The sequence below is a fragment of the Durio zibethinus genome, chromosome 4, assembly GCF_047325235.1.
Source record: "Durio zibethinus cultivar Kanyao isolate XHJ-2024 chromosome 4, ASM4732523v1, whole genome shotgun sequence".
Lineage (NCBI taxonomy): Eukaryota > Viridiplantae > Streptophyta > Magnoliopsida > Malvales > Malvaceae > Durio > Durio zibethinus.
The window spans coordinates 15,785,874-15,802,364 of NC_143165.1; positions in this window are offsets into that span (position 1 = coordinate 15,785,874).

Here is a 16,491-nt window from a genome sequence, read left to right on the forward strand (position 1 = left end):
TTACCCCAATTAGTATTTTTAACTCTTTTGCATTATTTTCTTAAAAATGTATAATCTAGCCTTTATTCTTATGAATTTAATTCACCAAAAATCATAAACTAATATTTAATCATGATCTAAGCTTTTCGTGAAAAACCAATCTTGAAAATATCAAATTATGAAAATACCTTTAAAGGGTATTTTGGTAATTTCAACTTTTTTATAGTGCAATTGAGGTTTTTAATGCATCAAGAATCATTAAATAATATCAAGATATGATTTGGAGTTTTTTTGCAAAAAATCAACTTTGAAAATGTTAAATTATGAAAATACACTTAAAAGGTATTTTGGTAATTTCAACCCTTTCGAGGTGCAATCAGGGTTTTTAATGTATTTAAAATCATGAATAATATTAAAACATGATCTAGAGCTTTTCGCGAAAAATTGACTTAGAGAAGGTCAAATTATAAAAATACCCCTAAAAGGTATTTTAGTAATTTTTACCCTTTTCAGGTGCGATCAGGGCTTACAATGCATAAAAAAAATCATAAAAAAATATCAAAACATGATCTGGAGATTTTCATAAAAAAACAACCTCGAGAAGGTCAAATTACAAAATACCTAAAAAGGCATTTTGATAATTTTACCTCTTCCAAGTTGCAATCATGGCTTCTAATGCATGAAAAGTCATGATTCTATAAATCTTAAGCCTTAATAATCCTATTCAATCGTGAGTTCTAAGGGTTGATTCGAATTCGACCAAATTTGACTATTTTGATTAGGTTTAGCTTTATTTGATCATGTTTGATCAAGTTTGACCACAAACCATTTACGTCAATTTGATCAAAAATTTAGTTTTTAAAAAATCATAAATGTTAAAGAAATGTTATATACGAACTAGGTTGAACTTTAAAGACTTTACAACTAGCTAGAACCTACACAGACAAAATTAGATACTTATAGTTGTAGGATAATAAAATTGTATAAAAAAACTAGAATTATAAATATAAAACCACAATCTAATATAATGCAAAATTTAATCTTTTATCTATAGTGACAATTTTAAAAGGTTTAAGAAGAATAGTGAAATTATATTGATTTAACGAAAATATTTTTATACACAAAAGTATAGCTACGTGTTATATCAAAGTCAATTGATCAATGATCAACTCGGTCAAGGCTTGGTCAACACAATTATACATTAGGGTTGCCTAGATGAACCACACCTAGACAACAACATATTCTACTTTAGGGAAATGGCTCACTTTTCACCTAAGGATTCACCCAACGTACCACTGACAACTTGTCAAGACAATCATTTCAAAACTAACCACTTGACATCCAACTTGTTTAAAACCATTAAATGTGATCCACACCTGCCTGAGATCCAACTTGCTTAAGACCATTAAATATAACCGATGCCTACTTGAGATCATTAAATGTAACTCACATATACCCACGTGAACCCTTATTGAGTTCCACGTAGACATCTTATCAACTATCAATTGTTTTAGTGCCTTTTGGTTTCATGTATAAGGTAATTGAAAGACCAAGTTCATAACAAAAAGCTATAGCCTTACTATACACTCTGAGCTTCCATTCATTGAAGTTTCCTCTACACAACTCACTACTTTTTTTTTCCTTCCTTACTTTACCTTACCCTTGATACAATAGTAATTTGAACATCAAAGTGTACCCTAGAGCAATAACTTTGGCACCTCCTGATAGTGTTCAAATTGTCCCTCTTTTGAACCTCACCTTTTTCCTTTCAGCTAAGACAACCTAAAAACACCATTAACAATTAGCATCATCTATGAGAAATGACAACCATGTCTTACCAACCACATTCCTCTGAATCTTTAACTTTCACCATTAATGCTTTTAGTCAACCTACAGTTGTTACTGACGTGGCATCTTTGCTACCAATTCCCCTTCGAATCCCATCACCAAACCTACCTTCTTGCAATTCTCCATTGCTTAACAACACATTGTCATTAAATGCCTAGGCTATACGGCCTTCAGGTTTTTACTAGAACTTGATGGGAGTTTTATTTCCAAATTTAACATTAACTCCACTACTGGTCCATACCACTATAGTTTGACCTTCAAACCTTGTATCCTAACTACCTATAACACAAATTTTCTCTTCACAACCCATTAATGCCAATTAATGGCCATACATTCCTTTTGTAATTTCCACTATACATGTCTTGTTTCCAATGCCACAGATCTCAACATATTAGCCTACCATGCAATAGCCTCTTCTAGATTTCTACCAAGCTTCATGACTTAAATACAACTTTTAAATGTCCAAGTGGCTACTTAACAAAAGTTACTCCAATAGTACTAATAAGTCACTCAATAGCCCCTCCAAGAATGACTCTACCTAAAGAAAAGCTCAACATCTTCCTTCAGGGAACCATTACTACCACAAAGCCTAACCCACCTTAAAGAAACTTACCCTCAAATCTTGTATGATAGTATCCATCACAATGTCCATACCATATAGAACCTAACACAAAACCAAGCCCATGAAAACCTTAACACTGAAAACGAGTCATAGCCCCCTCATACCCACCATTAGACAAGTTGACATCCTATCCTCTTTTAAACTACAAAAAAAAAATACAATAGGACCATCGACACAGAAGATGATCTAGATCACTTTAAAACTTTCATGGACCTGTATAATCCATCTAATGTGGTGAAATATAGAGCTTTTCTCACCACCTTAAGTGGAAGAGTTAGGACTTGGTTATATTCTATGAATCTTACCATCATAGATAGATTTAACTCTTTTAACGAGTAATTTTTGGTATTTTTTTTAAGTGGATGAGCTGCTAAAAGCTTTTTCATGAACTTGTTGGCTATTAAATAAAAACCAGATGAAACTTTATGACAATACCTAAAAAGATTCAATGTAGCCATTCTGGAGATTAATGACTTGAATGTCCCCAATGGAATATTTAGGCCTTTACCATTGAAGTGAGTCATGGACATCCCAGATACTCATTAACTAGGAATAAGCCAGAGTAGTTGTACCAACTATATGAATGGGCCTAGAAATTTGTTAAAGCTAAAGAGATTAAGGTCACAAATAGGGCTAAATGACATGAGCAATGCCAATAAAGTCCACGAGAAGAGAACAAATGGATTGAATCATCGAGTCAATGATTTCATGATAACTACCAAACCCACAACTAGTAAAAAAAAAGAGACTGACACAACAATAGCGACAATAGAACATTCTAATCACTATTCAACCAACATCAAAACCAAAATAGAACCCTCAACACCATCACATTACGTCTCACCCAATGGCCCAACCAAAGACCTAATCAAGCGAGGCCTTTACTTAGATGCCCAAAAGACTAACTTTTATAAAAAAAGACACTATAGTTATCATTTAATCAGGGGGCATTCCATTGATGAGTGCATAGCTCTCTAGAAAGAGATCAAAAGACTAGAGGGCCTCATTAACACACAACTTACCCCACAAGCCAAAAAACTCCCACCTCGCCAAAACCATGAACAAATTACCTGTCAACAATGCAAGGGCTCATTTTACTGTACAGAAAAGGCTTATCAAGAAAAAGTTACAAGCAAACGCCTAATATAAGGCATTATTCATGTCAATGTAAGTGCCATTGAGGATTGAGCAAACAACAAATTGAAGAGTAAGTTTCATTTGAACATTGTGATGGCTATTGATTTTGCACCCAAGAAACAAAGGGTTGAAGATTGGCAAGTGTAATTTTTAGGACACTGACATCCTAATAGACAATGGCAATAACCCTATGATGGTCAGAACAATAATAACAAACTATTAGATCTAGAAAATATTACTGAATAATGGCAGTGTAATGGATTTGATTTAGTATAAGGCCTCCAGGTAAATAGGATTCATGGATAGAGATCTGAAGCTATCAGGTTTATCTTTGGGTTTGCCAACCAATCGATAATACTAAAAAGGTCAATTACTCTGTCAATTATAATGGAGGATGATTAACTACATTGACAATGCTGGTAAATTTTTCGGTGGTGGATCAGTAATCAGCTTACAATGTGATTTTTGGTAATTTATTGATAAAAAAGGCTAAAATGGTAATTACCATTTATTGTTTGAAGGTTAAATTTTCCACTTCTATAAGGGTTGGTTATAAAAAGATAAATTAGGTGACGGCTTGTCAATGCCATGTTTTGAGCCTTTAATTCACCTAAAAATAAAATTAAACCAACCTACCCTACCTTAACCATTGCCCACAAATGACCCCGAAACACATCTTTCTCTATCAATCCATATTATAAACCTAGTCTTAACCTAAATGTTAAGCATTGACAGTATGGACATAAGGGATGAGACTAAAGAGTCTAAGGCTCATCCTATCGAGCAAACTATATCAGTCGAGCTCTATCCACTAAACCCAGACCTCACTATCTAAATAGGTTCTCTACTAGACATTAAGGCAAGAGGTATGCTATATAAGTTTTTACAAAAAAATTCTAATGTGTTTGCATAGTCTGTGATAGACATAGTTGACATTGATGAACGTGTTATCACTCATTAGTTTAATGTTGATCCAACTGCCAAGCTAGTTAAATAGAAAAAAATGAAGTTGGCCCTTGAAGGAATTAAAACAATAAGAGAAGAAGTGCAAGTTGCTAGCAATTGGATACATAAAAAAAATGAAGTACCTTGATTGCTTGCCAATGTAGTGTTGCTGAATAAGGCAAATGGCAAATGGTGAATATGCATAAACTGGTAAGGGCAAATCATGAAAAAAAAATCTTTTATCACTAAGGATAGTTTATTTTGCTACATAGTGATGCCTTTTGGGTTAAATAATGTAGGGGCCACCTATTAGAGACTAGTGAATAAGATTTTTAAGAAGCAGAATTGGTGATCTCTAGAGGTCTATATGGATAATATATTAGCTAAGAGCCCCTCATTAGAATAGCATGTGCAAGACTTGGTAGAGGCCTTTGTCATCTTAAAGAGATACAACATGAAATTGAACCCTACTAAATGTATATTTAATGTGGACGAAAAGAAGTTTTTAGGTTTTATGGTTTCTAATAGAGGTAACAAGATGAACCTCGAGAAGGTAACAACCATTTTAGACATGAAACCCCATGTATTACTAAAGAGATGCAAAGATTGACAAGATGAGTAATAGCCCTTAATAAGTTTGTGTCTAAGTTGACAGATAAGTGTTTATCATTTTTCAAGGTTCTTCAAAGTGCATTTAAGTTCAAATGGGATGAACAATGCCAGAAAGCCTTTAAAGACCCAAGCAATATCTCTATTATCCATTCTATTCACCAGCCCTATCGATAGTGAGCCTCTGTATGTGTATTTGGTAGCTTCTAACGAAACGATGGTAGAAGTAATAGTTAAGAAAGCAAATGGGAATCAAGTACAAGTGTACTGTGCTAATAGAGCTCTATAAAATGGGGAAATTAATTATATGAGATTGGAGAAAATAATGTTTATGCTAGTCACGACAACTTATTAACTAAGACAATATTTCTAGGCATATGCCATAGTCGTGCTAACGAACCAACCATTAAAGGAGGACCTGCATAAGATAGACACCTCAAAAAGAATGATGAAGAAAAGTGTCAAGTTTAGTGAGTTCCATATCAAGTACAAGGAAAACCATCAAGGCCCAAACTCTAGCAGACTTTTTTGTCGAGTGTTTTTTCACACCTAAGGTAAAAACCCAACAGCAACACACCATAAAATCCCAACCCCAAACTCAACCCCTACCCATACCTTCATACCATTAGATAGAACAATCTCAAACAAAACCATAGAAGACACAAAAGATAGACAAAATAATTGAGCCATTCACACCTCACCCTAGATTATTTAATGCCATCTAATGGCAAGCCCTTTACCAGATCACACATGGCAATTACATGTGGATGGTTCATTAGGAAAAAATGGTGCTAGTGCATAAATTTTATTATTAAGCCCAATAGAGCAAAAGTGGCAGTATGACCTATCATTTGATTTTTCTATCTCCAATAATGTAGTTGAGTATGAAGCCTTAGATGTAGAATTAAAGTTGGCAACAAGTTTGAAAGTTAATGACTTGATTGAATACATAAACTTTTAGTTGATTACCCATCAAGTGAAGGGCAAATATAAGGTTAGGGATCCCACGCTCATCAAATGTCATGCAATTGTTCACTAACTTAGTTAGCCTTTCACTATAATGACCTTGCAGTAGGTCTTTCATGCTAATAACACCAAGCTGACTACTTGTCTAAGATGGCAGCATCTATTGAGATCAAAGAGCATGAAAAAATTCTGTTAGAGCATGTGCCACACCTAGATACTTGTAAGCCACACATGTCCTATGTATAGAAAAATGAGATAGTTAAATGATCTTTATTAAGGTGTACCTCAAAAAGTAGTACCCCTATAATCTTATAGAGTGTAAGAAGATATAAAAAAGAGCAATATCATTTGTATTAATAGGAGATAACTTATACAATAAAACTTTCACAACCTCCTTCTTAAGTGCATCTCCTCATCTAAAGTAAAATATATGTTAAGAGATATCTATGAAAGAGTGTGTGGCCATTATATAGGTGGGGGAGCACTAGCATAGAAAGCATTGAGATTAGGTTATTACTAACCTATAATGAAAAAGGATGCAGTTGAGTTAGTTAAAAAATTATGACAAATGCTAAAAGTTTACCAAAATCCCTAGGCAACCAATAAAAGCCCTTAGTTAGAGTTTCAGTCAATGGCCATTTACATAGTGGGTATTGACATTCTGGGACCATTTCTTATAGCGATCACCCAAAAAAAATTCATGATAATGACCTGCGATTATTTTACGAAGTGGGTGACATAGAACCAATGGCCACTATCACTTTTAAGATAGTAAAAGTCTTTGTCTAAAAGTTCATCATATAAAGGTTTGGCAACCCTCACATCATTATAAGAGATAATGAAACATAATTTTAGGTTAACAAGTTGAAACAATTTTACCAAAACTTCAAAATAGCTTGGTACATAGGTTAATGGTCCATCACTAAACAAATGGGTAGGTAGAGTCCATGAATTAGAAGATTATAACCACTTAAAGAAAAAGTTGGATAAAGCAAAATGGGGCAAGGGTAAAGGAAACCCTTGGAATACTTTGAGTGATCAAGATCACAGATCATTCAACGATGGGGGAAATGCCCTTTACTTTGACGTATGGGACAGAAATAGTGATACCTATTGGGATAGGCGTGAACACACTTAGGTTAGCACACTTAAACCTAACCAAAATAAAGAAGCTTTAAGGGCCAACTTGAATTTGTTGCAAGAAACTAAAGATTTGGCTAAAGTTAAAATGGTTGCTAAGGCTCAACAGGTCGTCAAATATGACAACTCCAAAATTAAGCACAAACACTTTTAGGTTAGCGACCTAGTATTCAAAAATTACGAAGCCAATAAGTCAGTAGGAAAAAAAAACTATCACTTAATTAGAAGAGACCATAGAGAGTTACAATAGTCAATAGATTTAGAGTTTACAGATTGGAGGGCATAAGAGGCAAACCTATAGTAAGGACTTGGAACGCTATTCACCTAAATAAGTACTACATTTAGCTATTACCAGGTCTTTTATATTTTCAAAGCATTTTTGAATACTTATATTTACTTGCTAGTATTTATATTTCTTTCAAATATTAAACATTTGGCCTTTACTGCCTTCTTTTGTAGGTAATTTTGTATAGGAAGTAATCTTAATGAAGATTAATGGCACCTATTGCCTTATTTCAAAATTTATCTTACAACTCCCACATTTATTGTCTTAAGGCTTTATGCCATGCGAGCCATTCTTATTGTGTTAAGGCTCTATGCCGACATGCTCAATATGTCATGTAATCCATTCTTATTATGTTAAGGTGTCATGTAGACATGTTCAATGCACTTTACATGTCATTCTTATTGTGTTAAGGCTCCAAGCCAATATGCTCAATACGCCCTACATGCCATTCTTATTGCATTAAGGCTCTATGTCGACATGCCTAACACGCCTTAGGCATCATTCTTATTGCATTAAAGATGTATGCCAATACATCCAACAAGCCCTATATGTCACTCTTATTGCATTACAACTCCATATCAACATGCCCTAGTGCACCACTTTTATTATGTTAAAACTCCTCGCTAACACGCCCAATGTGCCTCAATGCATCATTCTTATTACATTAAAGCTCTATGCCAATACCCCCAATATAGCTTAGTGCACCACTTTTATTGTGTTAAGGCTTCATGCTAACATGCTCAATGGGCCCCTATGCATAACTTTTATTAGCTCTACCCTAACACATTTAACATGCCTCAATGCACCATTCTTATCTATGTGTTAAGGCTTTATGCCCAATATGCTCTATGCATCATTCTCCATTTCACTAATACAATCATCACACCAACAAAGCTATCACAAGGCTAATACACTAAGGAAAAAGACAACATGAAATACCTCACTACAAGGTACGCATACTTATTATTTTTAACAAATTATTTTATTTATATTATTGCACTTAAGAATTTTAAGGCAATCAACACCTCTAATGAACATCTCTTTCAACAATCCTTAAGATTAGCCAATACGCTACATTATTAAACAAAAAATGCTATCTTCTTGAGGAAGAAAATTTTAGTTCATAGTGTTAATATTACAATTGCTTTGTTATACTCTAAGAAGTAACATGGCTGATTGTACGTGAACTTTATAATGTTGATTACACTATTTAGTTTAACTTGCACGAATTCTTGAATTTTAATCTTAATACTAGTATTTACTTTACAACTTAATCTTTGATGAAAACTAGTATAATGCAAGACCATGATTCTTGAACAAAGATTTAACTTAGCAAATTTTGTATCAAATGTCTTACTTTATCAACTTTACATGAAGTTGATAATTGCATGTTCTTAACTTTGTCAATTTTTACATAAGCATACTCATGGCCAAGTCATATTAACAATGGATACTGAAATATGGAAGTAGTAAAGTAGAATAAGACAAGAAATTATGAAGAACTCATTTTATTCATGATAATAAATTATATTCATGGTGAAAAATATGAGAGAATCATAACTCAAGAATTACAATAAAAAATATAAAAAAAAACCTTATGAGTTAGCAATAGTATCATTTTGGGCAACAGGTAAGGTAAGTTCAACATTAGTAAGAGCAATAAAGACTTCAGCAATAGGCTCCTTAGTTAAAGAAATAAGCTTATTAGAAGGTATAGAAGCAAATGCATCAACACTAGCTTAGGCACCAACAGAGGTAGGTTCTACAGTAGAGTTGCTAGCCCTAGCATCACCAATAGAAACTGGTAAAATGTTCAAGTTTGGACCTTGAACAACTATAGCAAACTTTAAAAAGGCCCTTAACCCCTCTAGCAGGGCTAGATGTTCAACATGTTTCATATTAAAGTCTTCAAGAGGTTCCTTCATTTCTAAAAAAATTATCTCTTTTAAGTCCAATGGTCTTACATGCAGTTGTTCTTGATAAAATGCCTAGAGTTTATACTACAGACTAGTGCTCATGCAAACTTCAATCTATTCAGCATTCTACTATTTTACTCTTTTAGAGGACTTTGCTTTTTTTCTTTTTCAGTTCAACCTTCAGTATGGTTAAATTTTCCTCCATCTATAGAGTATGTGCCAAAGCTTGGTCCCTATCTGTTATGGCCTACCTTTTCTTTACTAGGGCCTGCTCCTTTCCTTTTTGGGCTTGGTTCACCTAAGTAACAACGCCTGCCTATTTTACCTTCAGTTTATTTCTTTCCTCATCCACATCTATGAAGTAAGAATTGAAGTTATCATGATCAATTGGAAAGCTTGGTTCTTTCCCATTATTTTTTTTATCTTGGCCTCAATGACCTTTATTTTCCTTATTAAAGAGCCATTATAGGCCTCTAGCCACTCCTTACATGAAACACAATAAATATATAACTTCAACAACATAAGCATTACCTTAACAGCTAAAGAGAGCTCATTTTGCAAATTAATAAGTAATGGAAATCGTTAAGCCTTATTCTTGGCAAACTTGGGCACACTGGTAACAACCTATACATAGGAGGCACTGGCAAGGAATAAAGTCCTAGGCCTTTCAAACATTACAATAAAATTTGCAAAACTTACTTTATCTAGCCTTTCTATAGCATAACTAGCAGTAAAGGCAACCATTATGTGGTTCACCTTGAACTATTTCATGGTAAACCCATTCAACTCAACCTTTAAAGTTATATTTATGGCATTAGTTGTTGTTAAGGAAGGTAAAGGAGCTAAGGATGGTATGATAATTGGTGTAAGGGTAAAAACAGCTGAAACTGATAAAGTAGTATTGGCGGGCATTAGTGTAAGAACCCTTAATGGTAGATGAGTAACAAACATAGCAGTAGGTGCATTGATAAGAACTACGAGGACCACTATAATGATTGAAAAATACCTTGAAACAGTAGTAACAAAGAAGGTGGTGGTGTTGGCATAACAACAATAGTGGCAATAAAGAAGCCAAACCTTCTAACTACAGGCCTCTTAGCAAAAAAAAGACTGGCAACTAAAGATTTTTTCTTTTTCTACCATTTTAGACCAATTACCCTTTGCATTTTAGATACATGATCCATCTATATAAAATAAAAGCATAACAATTAGAACCAGTTCACAAATAATAGAAATAATAAGCAAACATAATAGTTACTCTCAAAGGGACTATTGCTACTTGGCATGCCCACACTTTCTTTCCTTTCACCCTCCTTCCCACATTTCACCCCTATTACTTTCCTTGATCCCTTTTAACCTTGAGTACAGGAATTGATGCAAGAATTGGTGTAGGAACTGGTGTAGAAATTATTTTAAGGGCTAGATCAACAACCATGGCAAGAGCATTTTATGGAAGGGCTTTTGGCCTTTTAAGTTGTTTAGGTTTTACAACCATACTCTTCACTACAACAAAAACAATATTAATCATAAACAAACACATAAGTCAATAATTACAATAGTATCAATACAACACAACTCCAAACTCAAATTCAATAGTTTAACAACATGTTACTTATATTTTTGGCCTTTAGGGTAAGCCTTTGCATCTTTGCCTTGGGCTACATCATTTTTTTGAGCCTTCTCCTTAACCAATGCCTCTTGAATAGTGGCACCAAGATTTTATCTTCATTAGTCACTACATAATGTCTGTGAATATTCCTTGGGATGGCCTATTTTTTGTAGAAGATTTTTGAGCTTTTCAAACTATACATCTTTGGGCCTTATCATCATTTAATTTAGGCATCTCCTTCGTCATGGGATTGGCATATGACCACTTTATTTTAAAAGGGAACTTTACTCTTCTTACCTTAATGCATGCCACCACAAATCGATCATAATATGAGTGGCTGTTAGAAGGTAAGTCTACAATGACTGACCTATCCATGCTTAAAAGAAATATAGCCACCCAGAAAATCTCTCATAGCATGTATAATGTCAGGATGACATTCATCAAAGGCATCCATCCTTTTAACTTATGAAAAATAGATAAATCATTAGGATGGCCTAGATGTTTGGTGTGAGTTGGTTGGCGGCTATATTGAAGGTGGCCAACAAAAGATGAAAAAATAAGTTTAATAGTAAGTGAAACTCATGGTAAAAATTGTGTAGGTAGAACCTTATAAAACCTTTGAACTCCCTCACTTGTTTAATAGTAAACCCTCAAAGAGGCAAAAAGACTTCATACATAGGATCATTGTAGTTGAACATCACACGATCCAATTTTTCTTCATCATCATATGAGTGGCATAGTAAACATAACCATTTGGAGGTTATGAACTTGGTGCCAAATGCTTTAGCTTATTCATGACAACTTCTTTCCCCATGTTTTGGCCATGCCCAACAATAGGGGCACCAACACCAACACTAGCATTAGGGACTCCCCCATCCCTGATCACTATGTTTCCATCAAGGCTCCCACTAGCCTGATCACTTTAGCCTTCAAGGCCTCTATTAGCACTACCTTTAACCTTTTTTTGGGCCTTTTATGTACTTCTTCCCTCAACTTGGCAACCAATTTTAGTGGCCAGAACCATAGACTCCCTTTCTTTCTTAGAACCATCAATAACAATCCTTCTATTTGGTGCCATTTTACTATTTCTCTCACAAAACCTAAAACCAAAATAATAAATAGAAAGAATAAAACAAATAAACCTTACATAGAAATTGAAGAAATAAGCTTTAGAATATGTAAGAAAATACAAGATACAATCGAAATAATAGGCAAATGTGAAGATTACAAAAATTCCTAAATGTAAATATCTAATTTTATCCGGATCAATTCGAATTTGTTCAATTTCTATACTTGATTCAAATGTTTTGATATGTGCTAATTACGCGTTTTAATTGGATTGAGATTAATTAAGCTTTGTTTCAGATTAATCATTTTTTGATTGATCGATTTAGTTATTAAATCAATTTTGAGTTTAGATTTTAAGGCTCAATTTTTAAAGCCCAAAATTTAGACCCAATTTTATTTAATTGTTTTAATTAAACAAGAAATAAAAAGCAAACAAAAAATAAAAAAAGTAAAAAGATAGGCTATGCCAACAACCACCACCCTAAACTTGTTGGCCATTACCTTACTTCACTACCTTATTGGCCACTGCTTGTAGCTTTGAGAGCTATTAAACTTTTGGGACTGTTGTAACCTATTCACAAATAAAAAAACCAATAGCACTATTCGGTAAAAAAATAAGAGAGGAAAAAAAAACTCAGAACCAATAGTCCTAAGCCACTTTCTACTGCTAAATTCCCCATGAAGACTTGAAAACCTTATTGCCTAAGCCTACCCACCATTGATTTTGAGAGGGCCAACTAACAGCAAAAATTGATAGTAGAAAATTGGTAAGAAAGTCTCTTAAACCCTTAACCAAAATCCCTTTTCACTAGTACCCAAGCCACCATTTCCATTTCACAAACCCAAAACCATACCCTAGCCAAACCTATAGCCTCTCTTCACCATCAGTTTCACCAAACAAAATTGCACTAATAATCACAAAAAAAAAGCTTACTTCTACTAGCTTTTTTCCCCTTCACCAAAATTACCATTAGTCGAACCACCCATTGATAATCTACCAGCACCATTCACAACTAAAAAACATGAAATAAAGAATCATAGTCCACTCAGTGAGGAACCTAGCCACTGCAAAAAAAATTATAAAAAGGAGAGTAAGCCATAATGCCGTGAACCCGATCAAGCTAGGAAAATAAATAAAACAAAAAAAATCAAAAAATAGGATAAAGGTGTTTCGGCTTTAGAGTCTTTTCTAGGATTTTCAAGGCCCATCAAATAGAAGAAAATAGGTCAGAAAAGATGAGAAATAAAGCTCATGGCCGACGATAGGAGAGGTACAGGGTAGTAAAATGGTGTGAGCAATAATGTGGGATTTGGGGAGATCGAAAATGATGAAAGTGAATAACGTGGAAAAGAGAGTAATATACTAAAAAATCAACTAGACCAGACAGCGAATAAAGACAAAATTACGATTTAAAATTTTGGGCTAAAGTTTTAAATCTACAACTTCGGGGGAAATTTTCAAAAAAATCTAATTAGAGAATGTGAAAGAGGTGAAGGAGAACTTCATTTTGATGAAATTTAGGAGCCACCCAACACTGGCCGATAGTAGTGGCAGCACTGGCATCGAGATTGGTGATTAAAAATCTCCATGTGGAAGGATCTCTATTTTGTTTTTGTGAAATAAAAGAAAATGATATAAAAAAATTGTTGAGAGTTAAATATGCACCAAACGATGCATTTAGAGTTAGGGGTTTTAAAAAAATGAAACGAAAAAGAGGATGTTGAGGTCAACTCGACCCATCTATCTACTGTTGAACTAACCTTGTATCGAACTGGATCTATGCATGTGACCCAACTTAAGTTCAAAAGCTCGACCCATCATTGTTGCTCAAACTCATCCCTGGTCTGCACCACAGTTAACCTAGTTCAAGCCCAATCAACCTACCAATTCAACCTTCAACTTTAAATTAGGTCTAGTCCAATTGTTTTTGGGTACAATTCTTTACTTTATTTGATTCTACTATTTACTTATTATTTATTTATCTATTTTTAACGCATTTTATTACTAAAAAATAAATTTTCATGTAGAGAATTAGAATAATCGGTAATAAAATAAAATTTCTTAAAAGGGAATGGCATAATTTTAGTTTAAAAATGTTTAAAAAAAAGAGGGTTGTGGAAATTAAAATATAATAATGTTTTTTTAAAAATGAATGATTTGTGAAAACTTTGCCTAAATATTAAAGGGAATCTAAATCATATTTTGAAGGATAAAGTTTCTTAAAATTCCACCTAAATATTGAGAAATTAAAGAAAGCTTTCTTTCACATAATAATAATAATAATAATAATAATAATAATAATAATAATAATAATAATAATATTATTATTATTATTATTATTATTATTATTATTATTATTATTAAATAAATAAATAGAATTTCTTTCATTAATAACAATAACAAGATTAAGTACATATAAGACAAGATCATGCTGGTTAATTGATCACATTTGCATCATTTATTTATCTTGTATTGCATCATGTCATGGAATAAAATATAAGTTGGTATTTAGATGATTTTGAAATTAGTTTTTATATATAAAAAAAGGGAAAATGATTGATATGCTTAAGTGAAAATAATTATTGAGACTTTGCCTAAATTTTAGAAGGTTTTTCAATAATTAGTTTTTGCGAAAGAATATTACACCAATTTTTAAGAAATGTGGTGAGATTTCTAAGTAGAGAAATATATTTTGAAATTCTTTCTAAATATGGGAGAATTAGGAAAATATTTTTATACTAAAGATTTCCATCCTTTTATTCAATAAAAGGTTTTTTTTATAAAAAAATTAAATTTAAATATGTGTTAGATGAATTTAATGGACTGCTTACATTTAAATTACATTTGTATCACACATATGCTTTACATGATATTTATCCGCATTTTATTGCATTTCAAAAATCAACAAATGGTGAGCCCTTTTGAAAAGAGTTGTTTAAAAATAAAAAACTAATAGTCTTAGGTAAAAATAATTATTGGAATCCTACCTAAATATTGGAAGTCTTCTTAATAATTATTCTTTATAAAGGAATATTATGTGAAATTTTTGAGGAATTAATATGAAAATCTTTTGTAAATAAATATTCTTTGAAATTCTGCCTAGATATTGGAGAATAAAAAAATGTTTCAATACTAAAGATTTTCATCTTATTCCTAAATAAAAGGTTTAAAAAAAAGGGAAAAGAGATTTTCACAAAAAATAAATTTTGATGGAATCATTTTTAAATATTATGGTTAAGACCATTTTAAATAAATTTTTTCTTGTGCACACATACAGCTCCTTGTTACTTTGCTAATTCCTTAGTTCATCAGAGTACACTTAACACTTTTCTATGTGATATGTCATCAATCAATCTTGTTGAAGCACATTTTTCTTGCTTATAGAGATGCCTTAGCATATCTATTGACCAAAAAATGCTCATCTCACCTTAAAGGGACATGTCATCACACTACTCACCAAGCCATAAGAACCCCTCGCCAAAGCATTTTTTTTTCTTTTTTTTTTAGGCTTCAAACAACAGTATGAGGGCAATCACTTTACAATCTCCTTCAAGCCTAGGGGCAATTGTTATGCCTAAATCAACTGGTCAATAGTCAGCTTGGTTAAGGCTTGGTTAACACAATCATACCTTGGAGTCATTTAGATAAGGCACATCTAGACAACCACATCATTTGCTATAGGGAAATGGCTTGCCTTTTGCCCAATGAAGGATTCACCCAACATACTACTGATAACCTATCAAAATAATCATTTTAAAACTAATCACTTGGTATCCAACTTGTCTGAAACCATTAAATGTAGCCTACACCTACTTAGAATCATTAAATGCAACTCACATTAACCCACATGAACCCTTCTCGAGTTCCACGTAGACATCCCATCAACTATCAATTGTCACAGTTAGGTCACCGTCTCTTGGTCTCATATACAAACTAATTGGAAGACCAAATATGTAATAAGAAGACATAACCCTACTATATACTTTGAGCTTCCTTTTATTGAAGCTTCTTCTACACACCTCATCACCTTTTTCTCTTTTTTTTACTTTACCTTACCTCTGATATTATACTAACTTGAGCATCGAAATACACATTGGAGCAACAACTTCGATGCCCCTTGATAGTGTTCTTTAGCTCTAGGCTCAAGTTGTCCTTCCCTTCAATCTCACTTATTTCCTTTCAGCTAAGACAACCTCAAAATACCATCAATACTAAAAAAACACATAAAAAAGAATAGAATCTTTACAAGCATATATTACATGCCAATGACAACTTTACATATATTTTAATCTTGTTATTTTTGTTATAAAAAGGTCAAATTTTGAGAAAAAGAAATGCTTAATTTAATCTTCATCTTTTTTTTTT